Raw genomic sequence first — 17,084 nt, 5'->3', positions numbered from 1 at the left:
ATGAGGTGGGAACTTATCACCCTAGCCATTTTATATGCACCCAACTCGGGACAAATACCTTTCCTTACCCAAATCCTCAACTCTCATGGACGAATGGGCGGAAGGGGCCATGATACTGGGCGGGGATTTTAACCTGATACTGGATCCCCATCTAGACCGATGGTCCGCGAAGGGAGGGATGCCCAAAGTGATCTCCAAAGACAATCTAGCCATGCAAACTCTGCTGAGGGAACACTATTGGGTGGACGTCTGGCGTGCAGCGCATCCAGGCCAGGGTGGTTACACCTTTATCTCACCCCCGCACTGTACCTATACCAGAGTTGATCTTCTATTGGTTTCCGAAGAGGGGATCGGGGTGGTGTCACAACCAAAAGTAGAAGCCATAACATGGTCTGACCATGAACTGCTTATAGCCAACTGGTCTCTACCCATCTTCCCAAGATCCTCCCGATGGCGATGCAACGACACACTCCTCCGGGACCCCGTATTTCGGGACTTCATGAGCAAATAAATGTTGGCCTACTTCGAGATAAACGATAATGGTGAGACCGATATGTCTATGATGTGGGAGGCTCGCCCTCCACAGGAGCTCCTCTCCCGAGGAAGACAGGCTGCCACCCAGTAACTCAACTTGCTTGCGAACCTTTCAAAACTTGGCTCATGACTTTGGCATGCAAAATAAAACATAATGTAACACTGCTATGCCCTTCACAAACCCGCTAAGCAGACAGCAAATGATATTTTTAACTGTAGGTGGGAGGGGGGAGGGATAAGGGGGGGCTCGGGGGGATTATGTTATAATTATTCTCTTTGTTAATCTTTCCTCTGGAATACTATGTGATGTTATAACATATGCGATATTCAATAAAATATGATTTTCAAAAAAAAAGTGTTCAATGCAACTTACCCAAGTTTTTCTCGCTTTTAACACATGTGAAAACGACGGGTTGGGTACCGCCATCTTGTGCTAATCTTATCCATTGATCTTTCAGCACTAATTTCAAGTGCCCTTGTGGCACTAATTCGTATCACCTGCCCCTCAAGCTGACATCTCTAGATGTTCGCGCCCCTTTTCACAACGCCAATGCACGTCTCATGTCAACGTCCTCTGGGCGCAATCTATTGACGTGTCTCCATGGAAATGGCAAGACTTCTTGTTCCTCGACAAGTATAAACAAACCCTTTCCGATCGCACAACATTGGAGTTTATTTTTCCTTCGTGTCAGTGCATTTAATTTCAAACTGCCTAAAATGAATTAACTCGGTAGTCGCTTTTTATTTCTTATATTATGAACACATGTCCTTTCGAACTTTTAAAGTTTGAGCCTATTAATCTTGTCTTTTCATGATGTGTTTTTGTAGCATGGCAGTTTCTTTGCTTGTCTTTCTTTCTGCAATGTTAATGGCAAACCTCGTTTCTGTACTGTTGATTCTGTGCTTCTTCACTATCCAGGAACTATGGCAAAAATTCAGCATTTTCCTGTACAAGCACAAATATTCAGAAGAGGAAAGATGTAGAATCAGATGAGTCATGAGGATTAGTTACCAGAGCCTGAACCCAATCACATGGAACACTTTTCCATCTGGTGTACCTGTCATTGTTGTGAGCTTATGCCTACTCTGGTGGAGAACTGCTATTGTAGAGAAAGCTCTGGCTGTTTGGCCTACATTGCCGAAGGAGTACACCACTGCTATGCGTTACCGAGCGGCAGGATTTCAGGGTCGCCTGCCTTTCAAGATCTGTGTTGCGAATGATAATGGTCCTTATTCATGAACTTCGAGCTACATTTTGCCCTCGTAATCCAGGTAACAAGTACGTTCACTCTATATATGTTGTGTGTTTGACGACCGAGGCGGCTAACATAATGTGTTGTTCCTACATCAATATAACTTTGATGGATCACTGATGAAAGAATTTTTCTGTAAATTGAATAAATTACTCATTTTAATCTGAAACGAAAGTGTTCATCTTTAGATTTATTGTCCAAACAATTATGTTTCTTTCACTTGGAAGAATCTCCCAAACTGTTTATGCTGGAATGTGCGTTTACATTTCTAATTGTTCCTTACTTGAAATAACAAACACTGTCAGTACTTTGCATGAAAAGGTACTTTTTAAAGCATAGCAATACCTTACATTTTACACAGTAGTTCAAACAAAATAAACGCATGGTGCTACAGTCTTGTGGCATATCATGCCTTTACATGGTGGATTCATGGAAGACTGGGATTTACCGTTTGAGTAATACCTGCATGTGTGGTTCGAGCCATTTGTGATGAATTCCACAGTGATCACGGACAATACTATAGATTTATACAGACAGGACCCTGACCGCAGCAGTATAATTTGTAGTGTAGTGTCATAGCCATCCACTTTACCAAACTAAATTAAAATAAAAAATGAGTTAATCTGAACAGTTGTTGGGAATTATTTGTAAGTCCAAACATCTAATAGTATCGTAAAAGATTGGTGTGCTTTACCAAGTTTACTGGCCTATCGCGCTCGTCTCCTTCACATCCATCCCCCTCCGCTATCAATGACAGTTCGCACTCGCTTGCAATGGGGCCGGGAGGATGGGAACGCTCAAGGTGCTGAATACCATGTATACCACAAAGGGTTCTTTTTCGCAAAGGCACTCTTATCCACATGGCCATCTCAGACCCAGTGTCTCCAGACTCCCCTTTGAAGACCCCGTCCCTGCAATCAACATATGTCTATGTCCTTTGACTGTTTTTTTCCAGGCCTATTGCACTCTCTTCTTCCACATCCACCCCCTCCGCTATCAGTGATAGTTTGCACCTGTGGGCGTGCACTAGCAAGGGGGATGCACTGGCAGGATTGAGGATGTCAAACATTGTCATAGAGGCCTGGTGGGTGTGAACGAACATGTCAGATATTCACATACAGAGCCACTTCTGTAATCCTTTATAAACAATTTGGAGGTTAACAAGATAACTTCTGTGAGATCGACAACGGACATCGCCTGCTCGCCACTTTTTACCTTGCTTGCTGAGTCGGCTCATCTATTCTTCTATTATTGCTTTCTATAGTGTCAATGTTCTCTGCTAAGCCACTTTATGTTGCTTTACACTCAGTGTACACCCTATTCTCATTTTACTTGATGCAAAAATTCTACACTATTATGAACCGTCCTATGCATTTTTATCTCTATAATTAGCACATAAGATTACAGCGTATTGTTACAAATGTAATCTTTCCGTAGTGCATGTTTTCAATGCATATTTGCTTTAGGTGCGATTTTTATTAAAAAAATGTATTGTCAAGGCAATATGATGTTTCGATTTACTCTGATACTTTTTTAAATATCAATATTTATTTATATTTCTTTAACAGATAATGGGGACAATCCAACAATGCCTTCTTGTATCATTTTGGGTTGCACTATTAAGAGCCATGCTAAAAGTCAGAGTACAGTCCTGCATGTATTTCCAAAGGATTTAAATTTAATAAGAAAATGGCTCTTGAGCTGTGTAATTCCAGTGTCCAAAATTGAAAGCAGAGCCATGGATGTCTTGGATGACGTGACGGGCAATCGATTCCTTGTCTGCAGCATGCACTTCTCAGATGATGCGTGCAAACAATCACAGTTCACTAAAAAGCATCACCCCAGATTCCTTCACAAAGTACTTCCCAATGTAGTTCCAACTGAATTTCAGCACAGGCTGACCCAGGTGAGTAGTGGACACTGAATTTTTAAATGTATTTGACTATTTTCAAAATGTGTCTGTCTAATATGTCTTATACTCAATATATTGAAATAGTCTTGTGAACAGGTAACATAATGAACGGTTTTCAGTTTTTGGGGAAATTGTCCATTGATATTTTATTACACAAGTTTCCTCATGACACGATGTACTGTGGTTTGTACAGTTTGAACTTTAGATTACTTTGTTTATCCCTACTTTAGAGATACTCCAATAGTTCAGTGCAATGGTAGCTTTTCCAAACACACACTCAGATCACGTCCTTTAAAATTTTCCCACCTCTGTCTTTACGTAGACTGCATTGATGGAATTACGTACCGTTACCATGGAGGAAACCACGACATGTCCAACATCTTAACGGTGAAGCCAAGCAACTTGTACACAAACTTTGTTATCATTTTGTTGTGGTTGACATTATAATACTAATGTCCATTTTCTGTTTAACAATGGTATGAATATATACATTGATTAAAGGACCGTGATGCTACATCGACCACTATTCCGGAGTCAACAGCAACCTCACTCACCTTTCAAGTAATAGTTTAAGAATATTCCTTCAATTGTGACTATACAACATATGTGTTTGTTCAAGTTCAACTTAAAACATATTGATTATTGTTATGTATAATATTAGCTTTTGATACAAACTGGCTTGTATGCTTCCTTGTCAATATCGACCATCTTTTACATGACATTTTTTGTTGTTGATGTTACATCTAATAGTTATTGATTAACAATATCTTTTTTGCATGTATGATAACTTATATTTTTGATAATTTGCAATACTGTCAGCAAATTTGATCAACAACCTTGATGTATTTATTGCAGAAACACATACATCAATGAAAGTAAACATTCTGGAAAATGTACTTTGTCACTGAATAACATAGACTCTTTCACTATATGAATGGTGTAAGCTTTTGTTTATAAACTTTTAGCTGCTTTGCGAAAAATGGAATCAGTGAAACAAAATAATAAAACGCATTAAAGGGGCCCGAGTTTAATCAATATGCGACATCTCTGAAGGTTAGCAGGTACAGTTTTCAATTATGTCTTTTTAAAATGTTACATGTACAGAGTTTGTCAATACTAATTTAAACATTTTGATCAGACGATTCATATCTTTTTGACCGTTTCAAGGAAAATTCAGAACACAGGGGTACATAACAAAGTTTTTAAAAAAATAAGTGGTTTTCAGTTATTTCATTGATATTACATTTTCATGTTGTAATTCATATATTCTTTGTGTGCTATGAATTAAGCATGTTTTTATTCTCTTCGATTAGAGGTCTCTGAAGAAGAGGAGCATAAAGACTGAGATAGCCTCACAAACTAATGATGTTGCTTGCCAAACCATTGTCACTTGGGAGCAGCTACATTTTGAGGCTCATCATGGTCCTTGCAAAATTCAGTGTCGTGATGCAGATGTCCAGTGGCCGAAATTTGAATTGAATGTCAGCAGTGCCCCATGGAAAGTAACCCTGGATCATTGTTACAGCAAGTAAACCTGGTTCATTGTTACAGCACACAATGTGACCCACAAGAAACAGACAACCCAGAAGTTTTTCAGAATTGCTTCCAGAACCGCTCCCACAATCCACACCCTCTAAAAAAAAATGCCATCTTAGAAACAGAAAATGTCACCTGTTTCCCCAATGCATGTGGGCAAATCACAAATATCATACACAGAAATAATTGAAGCATCTTCGCTACTTCGCTACTGATTGACGATTGTGCTTGTGATGTGGACACTCTTCCTAGTGTTGACCAACATGGAATCGCAAACCACTGTACTTCTGGATGATTGGCTATTAAAGGAACCAAAATACGTTGTGTTTGACTGCTGCCTGATAGAGATTATGAAAATGATTACATGTGATCATAATGTGGTCCAGATGATTTGTGCAGAGCCATTGTTAAAGTTAACTTGTGTAGTCAAAGGCACCAACCTTAAGATCAAGGGTAGCTGTGTACACCACCATAACTCCTTTTCATGGTCTGCACAACCTACACTTGGAGAAAATGCATGCTGGAAATGTACTTTGTTCATCTGCTTTGTTGTTTAGCAGATCAACGTACAGTACTATTTCAAGTTTTTCTAACTTTGTGTGCACTAGCCAAAAAAATAGTGAGTTCAGTCTGTTGCCATGGAAAAATATGGTTTCATTAAATCCATTCAACTTCTGCAATCCAGAGGAATGCAAATAGACCTGATAGCCACTGACAGGCACGTTTGACACTGACACAAAAGTTGCAAGTTTCAAAACCTTTATTAGATTGTTGTGGTTTGGAAAAATCTCTATGTTGCCTTATAGCTAAAATGGGAGTAGTCTCTATCTTCAAATAATAAAGAAAATACAGTCCTAGTCAGTCTGTCAAATCAAAATGGTCTACACTAACAAAACCTAATGCCTGCCCTATCTCTTATACAAAATGGGTGTAAAGGGGAATATGTATGGAAGGGAAAGTCAGTGTTATAACAAAAAGAATCAAGGTGGCTGAGTCAGCTCTCCTCCCCACGTTTGACAGCATGGAGTAAGACGGCCTCCGTAAACAGGTGATCAAAAAAAGACAGTTCAGAATGTGGGTTGAGGGCTGCTTGGCCTTCCACGTTAAAGTCACTTATTCCAGCTTTCCAAAAGTTCTTTCACAGTTCTACACAAAGTTCATATAGGTCTCCCTCTGTCGGGCTAGGACCTTACAACCAAAAAGTACCTGATTCAACGTAGATCTCCCTCAGACTGGCTCAGACCTCATAATCACAGCCCTTGTAGAGGTTCTCTTCCCCAAGCTTCATTCACATTCTTTAGGGGTTCCCTTCCCCTAACTTATTTCATGTTTCTGGTCTCCCTCAGTCGGACTTGGACCTTTCACTGATGTCGAAGACTTTCGAATGTGTGAAGCTTTTACCATACACCTCCGCAGGTCCACTTCGACTTTCACTTTAACTCCCCCTTAATGTTCTTTGCCCAATGTCTCTTGGTATTGGTAGTTCCATACCACAATCAGAAAAGTTCAAAGAAATCTTCTGCTTAAAGCAATCGCCTTTTAACTACCCCTTCCGTCTGGGTTAATCTTGACCATTGTGCATTTCAAAGTTTGTTCACTTTGCTGCTTTATAACAAGACATCAAACATTTTGCAGAGACTTTGGAGTGGCCTATTTCCTTTCGCCGGACCACCTACTACTCTGTATCACTGGCTTCACAGTTATCGGTAACTTAAAAGTTCATTACTGGTTTGCTTTCTTTCCTGTCAAATCAGCATGCGCGCACCCTTCAATTGTGAGATACACTGTTGTGCCTCCATTCTTTCCTTGACACAAACTGGCCTTTCATGCCTTCACGAGTCAACGTTGATACCACAGGCTTTACCTTGCCTCCCCAACTCTGTCGTTCACCCGGGAGGGTCGCTGGTGTCCTTGAAACACAATGCAGTCTTCTTCTTGTCTGAGATTTGGCTTTCTCTGCATCTCCTTCATGGCTTCCCAGACCGAAGGCAACGGCCTCCTGCAGGGAATTTTAGGGTTTCCCTACCCTTTGCTCTGGTCCCTCGATCGGTCTTCCTGCTAGAGTGGGTTCGCCTTCACCCCAGAAGATCTGCTCCTTCTCGTGCCTCACCTTGCTGTATCTCTATGTTCCGCCTTTCATCCGTGTGGGGGGAGCTAATGGGTATCAGATTGATTGTTTATATAGCGCTTATACACAGGTGAAGTACTTCAAATCACTTCAAGGCAGAAAGGAAACAAGAGAATACAGTAATCATTCTTAGGCCTTGAAGATTCCGAATGATATAAACAGAAAAAACTAGCATACTAGGACTGACAACATTTCTACTAGTGCAAGTGCATGAAGTGGAACAGTTGAGACCAAGATCGGGAGGGGGTGGGGTGGACACACATTGGGGGGGACAGACAAACAAAATGGTCCTAGAACATTTAGGTCATGCATACTTCTAGATGGGGGTGCAGAGACGGGATGGGGAGGGAACAAATAGTCTGGTCCAGCAGGGCCCTGGGTTAAGTGCACATAGGTTACCCCACTCAGGAGTGTAAGCTGTAAATGCAATAATGTTGAACAAAGTGCAGCGGCCCGGAGGCAAGTGCAAAAGACTGGCGGGGGAGCCTTGAACCTGTAGGCTCTGAAGGTGAACCAGGCAACCAGTCAGCAAAAACTGAACAGAGTTAGGGAGGAGAAGGAGGATAGAGAGAAAAGAAAGGAGGTTAGCAGGGGAGAGGGAGAGAGGAGGAGGAAGAGAAAAGGGAGGCCTTGAGGAATTTCTGGAATTTAAGGTGCTCCGGCTCAAGACGAAGAGAGGCAGGGAGGCTGTTCCAGAGGGAAACCCCTGCAGAGGATAAAGATCTACCCCCAAATCTCTGTTTGTGAAAGCGGCTCACTCGTAGAGAGTTGGAGGAGGACTCTAGAGGGAGAGTATTTAGGAAGAGAGCGTTGTAGATGGTGCGGGCCTCGGCCCCAGAAAGCCTTGTGGATTATGCAGAGGGTTTTGAACTTGATCCTTGCAGCCACAAGGAGCAAGTGTTGGGATTTCAGCAACAGAGAGATGCAGTCCCAGGGCTTGAGGACAAGGATAAGTCTTGTGGTTCTTTTCTGGATGAGTTGTAGAGGACGGAGAGTAGAAGTAACAAGATGAGAAAGAGGCTGTTGCAATAGTCCAGCCTAGGGAGAACAAGGACTCTTGAGATGATGAGCCTCTGGGGAAAGTGAGAAAAGGTAGAATATCTCTGAGGAGGTGCAGTTGGTAGTTGGACTTTTTGGAGAAGTCTGAGATGTGAGAAGAGAAGGAGAGAGTGGAATCGAAGATTAACCTGAGAGTTTTTGCCATATTGGTAGGTGAAGGCGCAGAGCCAAGGGAGGCAGGCCAGTGGGAAAGGGGGAGCAGAGGTCCCAATGAGGATGATCTCGGTCTTACTGGCATTCAGGTAGAGATTGTTACCAGCACACCAAGCCTAAATTGCGGATAGACAGTCAGAGATGAGCGAGGAGGAGGAGGCATTGGGTAGCCTGAAAGAGAGCTGTGTGTCATCCGCTTAGCACTGAAAGATAGAGGTGACGGTAGAGATCATGTGGGCCAAGGGGGCCATGTAGATATTGAAGAGCCAGGGGGAAAGGTTAGATCCCCAGGGTACCCCCACAAGTAGAGCGAGTGGTAGAGGAGAGAAAAGGCCTGAGTTCAACCTGGGAGGGACGATCGGAGAGAAAGTAGGTGAGTAACGCCAGGGCCTGATCTGTGATACCCAGGATATCACTGAGATGGGTGATCAGGATGTTGTGGTTTACCGCATCCAAAGCAGAAGAGAGGTCAAGAAGAATGAGGACAGAGGGAGAGATGGAGTCAAGATTTGAAAGCAAGTCTTCACAGGTATTGAGAAGACCAGTTTCCATGCCTCTGTATGCTCTAAAGATGTATGTGGTTAAGGTCAAATGCCTGACTTTGCCGGACCTAATTAACGGGACATGTCCACTGGGATATGTAAGTGTTAGGATCTTTACTCTGTCACCCTCTTCCTTGACCCAGTGTTTGTGTAGAAATGTGGGGGGTTCTTACCATCGGCTGCCTCACCCCCACTCCCCGAAGACCCTCACCCAGATGATCCTCCTGCACTGGTCCACTGGTCCACCCCCATGGTCTGGATCCAAAGGCGCTGGCCGTGCGCTGGCCACCTGAGATAGAGATCCCTGCGGACTCCAGGGCACACTCTATGCCACAGAAAATCGCAAAAGAGGTTTGCCCACCCAAGCTTGAAATTGTTGAAAGATTGACTTCAAAATTCAAATGATGTGTGGCTCTCTTCACAATGTTTAACAAAGCCACTAACAAGCAGTACAGTGTTTGGAAACGGTTTTCATTACACAATAAATGGAATGGTATGTCATTTGACATGTAATTTTTACATTTATTTTTAATTAATTACTGTTTGTGTCACTAGATTGGCCTTAACATTTCTGTTTTTCTTTGATTTGTGTATTTATTAGCTTCAATATAATTGATTTATATTAGAAAAATAAATGTCAGTCTGATTATTTCAAGGATGTGACTCAAATCAAATGTAGAAGAGACTGGTGAGCTTAAAACTAACCGTCACCAGGAGCTACTTATGGCTCCTTCAGGCGAACTAATGTAAAGTCGAGACCCCAGGTGCCCCCACGCTCTGAATGAGCAAGGTGGGATCATTTTCATCTATCGCCTGCCTTTGGCACTACAATTATCAGCATCTGCCCCCGACCTGCCTATTTTGCCTGTTTTTTTAAATTGATGTCCAGAACACCACGGCATCTATCAGCTGCATCACTGGCTGCCATTGAATACAACGTGGTTAATGGCTGCAGCTCCGGATGACATCCAGTAAGCAGCCCAGCAGCGCCCGCAGCCTCTGATTGGCTGTATCTTCATTCACCCGCCCTCGAGCTCACCGATAGGCGGTAGTCAAAGGGCAAGCCAAAGGGCCTGTCTGTCCTGAATCCAGATTAGAACCGACGCCGTGCAAGGACGAGAGGGCTGGAGCCTTCTCGCCTCCCCCACAGGCCCAGAGGAGAAAAATCAAGACCCCAGCTGCACCCACGCTCTGAATGAGCAAGGTGGGATCATTTTCATATGTCGCCTGCTTTTGGCACTACAATTATCAGCCCCCAACCTGCCTAAATTGCCATTTCTTTTAAATTGTTGTCCAGAACACCACAGAATCGATCAGCTGCATCACTGGCCACCATTGAATACGACGTATCTTCATTCACCCGCCCTCAAGCTCACCAACTGAACGCTGATCCCACCTTACCTAGTAATTTCTACCAAAGCCAGTGTCTGTGGCTTGACCAGACTAGTGCCCGCACTTTAGGGGTACCCCCTATTATATTGTTAATTATCACAAGTCTGCCAAACCCACTCTTTGCTAACATCTATTCAGCCACTCCTCATTCTTAACACAATTATGCTAGCCTGGCTACTCCTCGCAATGTTCCCCTACTCAGTTCTACCTAACAATACACCTTGCACAGGTAACCACTTTCTGGTATTCAGAATTGGTCTCACTAGACTGGCATTCCCCAGACACCATCCAATACCCTGCCCAACTCCATTCCTATGACCCATGCCACCATTCCAAACTAGCCCTGAACAGGCTCATAATACCATTTGTTACCTCAAATTCTCCTCCCAGTGAGTGCATAGCCTCTAACCAAATACCAGACCTCGCTATCACCCATAAGTTCGTAACAGATACTAACCCTATTGTTGGCATCAACAGAACCATTCGCCTCAGATCACACACCAACCTCCCTCTGCTCAACTCTCACTTGCACCCAGAACACCTAAAACACCTACTCGTAATGGCCCTCGCCAAAACAAAAAAATTGAGTCGCCCTCTCCCCCGACCGCTAACAAAAATACATACTCCCCACAGTCTCAGATGATTGAGTGGCAAAACAATTACCGCTAAGCCCCTGACTAGCCTGAAAAGTGCCCTTATTAATGCCCGCTCACTAGGAGCCCATGCCACTGAAATCCACAATCTAATCATGGAACAAAACCTTGATTTACTAATAATCACAAAGTCCTGGCTTCACCAAGCCTCAGGACCTCTACTCACGCTTGCCATACCGCCTGATTATAGCATTTTTAGAACAGACAGAACCCGTACCACAGGAGGTGGTGTTGCCATCATAGCACGAAGCAACCTACAAATCAGATCCAGCCATATCGAAGATATCTTGGGCTATGAAATCATGCTAGTCAAACTTGCCATGAATGACAAAACCACGATTAACATTATAGTGATATACAGAACACCGAGCGCCAACAGCCATCCTGGAATAGATATCCCACTTCCGATTAAACCTCTTATTAAACTCAATACTAAATGTATTATCCTTGGAGACTTCAATCTAGGATTCAAGGATGACAAAGATCACAAAGCCGCCTCACTAAACCTAGCCCTCAAATACATGAACTTCAGCCAACTGGTGAATGTGCCCACACATGTCAAGGGTAGAATCCTGGATTGGATACTATCACTTAACACCACCCTAACTCTCCTCACTCCTCTCAACTGGACAGACCATTACTGTATAGAATTCACTGTCATGAGCGAGGAACTCCTTCCTCCCAAGACCAATCCTATGGAGACCGTTGAAGCCAGAAATCCCTGCAAAGTCACTGCAGAAAATGTCACCCCTATCCTCATCAAAACACCTGAATCTAACATAATCACCAGCAATGACCCCAGTATCATTGCAGACTACTACCACAAGTGCCTCACCCTCACCATTGATAAAGTTGCCCCTCTGTCAACTAAAACATGCCGAATTGGCAAAAAGAACCACTTCTGGTTTGACGAAGAACTAGCCACCCTAAGAAAAACCACACGCGCCCTTGAACACGCCCACACTAAACATACTACTCCAGAGACTGCCAAAGCATTCAAGGATGCTAACAAAATCTATAAAATATCTATCATCTCCCATAAAGCCAATGGTTTTAACACCCGCATCAGCAATGCTGCATCTGATTCCAAAGAACTTTTCTCCATTCTCAGGGAATTAGAAATCCCACCCTAAATACGACCCCCATCAATTCCAGCAAAGAATGGTGCACTACTATTCAAGACGCATGAGCTGCTAAAATTGTCTTGTTACAAAATAAAATCTCTGCCAAAAGACTATCATTAGTTGACAAAAACACCACTGCATCCAGCACTCCTACAAACCCCCCGGAAAATCCCAACTCCTCTTTCCACTTCTCCCCCGTCACCCAAGAAATGGTACTTGACACCATTCCCAAACTAAAAGCCTCGAATTGCAAAGGAGATAGCGTACCAGCCAAACTAGTGAAAGATTGTGCAACCATTCTCATCCCCACCCTGACCAACTTTATCAACTCTTCTTTTAATACTAACATAGTGCCAGCAAGTATCAAAAATGCCTAGGTCACCCCTCTCCTAGAAAAACCTACCTTGGACCCCACAGTACCCACTAATTATCGACCAATAACAACTGTCCCATTTCTACTGAAACTCATAGACAAAATAGCATATACACAGATTCAATCTCATCCTGAACATAACCAGCTCCTAGGAACCAGACAATCAGGCTTTAGACCTAATAATAGCACAGAAACGGCCCTTTTGGACCTAAAAATCCCGATGGATACCATCAGGGACCAAGGGAAACTCTGTATCCTGTTGCTATTAGATCTCTCTGCAACTTTCGACCTTGTGGACCATGATAAGCTGTGTACTTCATTAGCCAATGATTTCAATTTCTCCAAATTCGCGACGCTGTGGGTCAAATCCTTCCTGGCTGAACCGACATCTAAAGTGACCATAGGTAAGGAAGCTGCGGATCCCATACTAGTACCCTTAGGAGTACCCCTAGGATCGTGCCCCTCCCCTACACTTTATAATGCTTTACACAAAACTTCTCTTCTCTGCCCTCGACGACATGGGTGTCATCTATACGTATTTCGCAGATGACACCCAGATCCTTATACCCATCACAGGGATATACGCCCAGGATACCATTACCAGTAATAAAATATATGCTATCATCCAGAACTGGATGGTGCTAAATAGCCTTTGTCTCAATGATGAGAAGACAGAAATCATCATTGTTGGAGCATCAACCAAAATAACAACACTCATGCATATTACAACTACATCAAAATAGATGGATCCATGATTCCAGTGCTCAAACAGGTAAAAACGCTACGTGTTGACCATGACGCTAACCTTAACATGACCGAACATATCAATTCCCTGTCTTCTTCCACGGCGTATACATCCAAATTGATAGCACTAAGTCGACAATTCTTGACATCGACTAACTGCATTACCTTGGCCAGAGACCTGGTATTATCAAAGTGCTCCTACTAGGGACCTCCAACATCAACCTCTGCAAATTGGAACTCCTGCAAAATAAAGCCCTAAGGGCAGCATTAGGGGTAAAAGGACATGATCATATCTCTAAGATTAGGAAGGATGTCCATTGGCTACCTGTCAAAGCCAGTATCATCTTTAAAACTCTATGCATCGCGCATAGGGGTCTGGCCAAAAAAGCCCCCCGTTATCTGAACAACACCCTTCAGAAAAAAGAAAATGTCAGAACACTGAGATCAAACGACAGTCAATATCTTGTGCTACCCTGTTACAATAACACCAGAGCAGGGGGCAGCAGCTTCCAGGTCCTAGCCCCCAAACACTGGAACTCCCTCCCCATCAACCTCAAATCAGAGACTTCCTTCCATGGATTCAAAAAGCAACTAAAGACATGCTTATTTAATCAATACTAGCACACTGCTGAATGTACATCAGTGTAACCACCTGTATATACTATGTACCTATGCTATGAACAAGTTACTGTGTGTAAATATTTTCTATTTTTATCTTACTTCAAATGTATTACCAATTACTAAGTTGTCTGTAACCATGCCGTGATACCCCAGGGTGTGGGCGTGTAACAAATGGAATAAATAAATAAAATAACACTATAAAATAGCTCCTTCTTCCATAGTGGTAGCTCCTGGTGACCGGTTACTGCTGGATACCCAGGCACTGCTTGTAATTCGAGTTTAGCCAATCCTAATTTCAAACCTTGTTTGTAATGAACTCACAATAGTTGAAGAATCTAAGAAGAAAATTGAAGCAGCAGACTTACAGAAACTCAATGTCTCCAGAGCTCTGGTCCTCTCCAGGCTGGACTACTGCAACAGCCTCTTCCTCAATATGCCTAAATCCTCCCTTTACCCCCTTCAACTAATCCAGAATAGGACTGCAAGATTTATCCTTTGCCTCAAGCCCAGGGACTGCATCTCTCAAGCACAAAAATATCTCAACTAGCTCCCGGGTGCTGCGAGGATCAAGTTCCAGACCCTCTGCATCCACAAGGCTTTCTGGGGCCAGGGACCCCACTACATTCAACTCTTTCCCTAAATACCTCCCTCTTAGAGGCCTTCTGTCATCTAGCTGCAATTTTCTGCAAATCAGATGCTATTCCAAGCAGATAGTTTGGGGTAGATCTCTTTCCTCGGATGAGCATCACTCGTAATGGCCTCCCTGCCCCTCTCAGGCTTCTGCCTGATTGTCTTAAGTTCTGGAACATTCTCAAGAACCAACCTTTCTCTTCTTCATTCCCCCCTACTAATGCCCCCTCTGTCGCATTGACTGGCTGCCTGATCCCTTCTGAGCTCCACAGGGTACCAGTCCCTCCATGCCCAGTACACCCCATCATGCTATCTCCCCACTCAACTCCCCAACCTGCAATTGTCTTCCCGGGCTCCTTTCCCCGACAAGCCTGGTGACGTGTGCATCCCTACCGAGCCTGGTCCAACCCGTGCTCGCGCTTTGCATGTTGTCCTCACTCCCTGCTTCCCTTGGCAGTTGAGCTCCTGGCCTCCCATAGTACTTGCCTAGCCCCATTGGCCCTCTTCTTTCCCTCCTCCCCCTCTGCACTTGCATACTTACTCTTGCCCGGCACGTCCCTCCCACCCTATAATTTTCCCTTCTGCCCCAACCTACACCTTTCCTCTCCTTACTCCCCCCTCACTTCTTGTTACTGCTCTTGCATGAATCGAAAGACACAAGGCCTAGTAGGATCGTTATTGTTTTTTTCTTCCCTGCCAACCCGCCCCTTTTTTTTTTGTCTTGTGGCCCCTTGAAACGTCATTTTTTGTAAAGGCGCTTTCCAACTAACCAATAAATAAATAAAGTAAAGGAAGTCTAACCTCGCTGGAAACTAGGAATCATGATAAGTGGCTGCAGATAGTAATAGACAAAAGGTGTATGTGCCACAGTGTTAGCCAACATTGAAATAATGAGCAAAGAAAAAGGTCTTGCCAATGTGCACGATGAACATGCGCCTGTGGCCTTTGCACATTTACATCTTAATATTGAGGCCCACATGTGGAGGACAACCAGGCACACATGCATCAATGTAAAATTCAATATGATTGCTGGAATATATATACAAAGAAGACAGTAGGCCTTTCAAAACTGCACTAATTCGAGCCATACTGGAATATTAGCGATGTAAACTTTTTTTTGTTTTCTTTTATTTTATTGCGCATTTGTAAGGCACTTATACATCAAGTAAATTGTGTTTCAAAGCACCCACAGGGCAACGGGGATGGAATATGGGGAAAAAAGCAAATATAACAATGAAAGATGGAGGTGGACCGACTAGGCCTTGTGAGCGTTCAGAACGTGCAAGTGCAGAGAGAGGAAGGGGTGAGGAAGTGGGGGGAAAGTGGGGTAAGTGCCTGCTGTACCAAAGAGGGTAGTGCTAGGGAGTAAACAGCTGTTAAGTGACTTGGTGAGAGTGGTTGGTTACCAATAAATAAGTAAGTGCAGACCTTCGGTGACATAGGCCAGTGGGTGCTAAGGCAAGTGCTAGGAGCGGGAAGAGGCTGAAGGCAATTTGGTATGGGAAGCCAGGACCCAAGAGGACACATAAGTGCCCTGGTCACCAATCTCAGCAGCTGTGGGGTTTAGCAGAAGGGGGAGGCAGGGAAGGGGGAGGAGGTGACAAGGAAGGTCTTGAGGAGCTTCCGGAGTTTGAGGAGATCCGGCTCAAGACGAAGAGAAATGAGGAGGATCTCCATAGGAGACAGCCTGCCAAGGAAAGAGATCGGGCCACCAGCTCACTGTTTAGCAAAGCGCTTGACACACAGAGAGTCAGTGCTGGAAGAACGTAAAGGTCTGGAGGGAGAGTATTTAGTGAGAGCCAGTTGTTGATAGCGTCCGGGAAGGCATTTCACCAAAAGGCCAGGGGTAGCAGAAGTGACATCACACAGCCCTTTCCCTCTGATAACATCACAAGAAATGATGTCATTTGACCACACCCCGAAGTGGCATCAGGGGAAGCGATGGAACACAACCTTTCACCCCTTGACAAAATAGGAAGTGGCATCACATAACAATGTTCCTAAGTACACTACGAAAAATATGGTTACGATATCACTGTAATGTGATATACGTTTCAAACAAGAATGGATCACCATATGTATCGTTAAGATCAGTGTGCATAGGCCCATATTACCAAATTACTTTGAATGCAAGCAGACGTCCAAGGGCAAATAATAAAGACATGTTATTATATTGCACTTAGGCTTAATTGCTTTATAGAGAACAGATATACATATAATACCACCCAACCTATGTTGGTACTCATTTATCGACCACAGAAGGATGAATGAACAAGTTACTTGCCAGTAAATATTGTTCTCCAGCATGAGTCTGGCATGGAAGCACATGCTCATATTCCCTGTCGTCAGGCTGGGAATCCTCGGTAAAAGCAAAACAGTTTAACTTTCAAACTGTATTTTTATTCTAAACCAATCACTGTCCTCTGGGCC

At 43.6% G+C, this 17,084-nt stretch overlaps 1 protein-coding gene across 5 annotated transcripts in view; it reads left to right on the top strand.

Annotated features, from left to right (window-relative positions):
• LOC138583279 (zinc finger protein 514-like) overlaps positions 1-17,084 on the top strand; it is a 178,096-nt gene that overhangs the window by 79,090 nt on the left and 81,922 nt on the right. The gene's annotated exons all lie outside the window — the stretch shown is intronic.

Source organism: Ambystoma mexicanum, chromosome 3q, assembly GCF_040938575.1.
Source record: "Ambystoma mexicanum isolate Mex_15411 chromosome 3q, UKY_AmexF1_1, whole genome shotgun sequence".
Classification (NCBI taxonomy): Eukaryota; Metazoa; Chordata; class Amphibia; order Caudata; family Ambystomatidae; genus Ambystoma; species Ambystoma mexicanum.
Note: the sequence above shows the minus strand (reverse complement) of the source record. Positions and strands in the feature narration are given on the sequence as shown.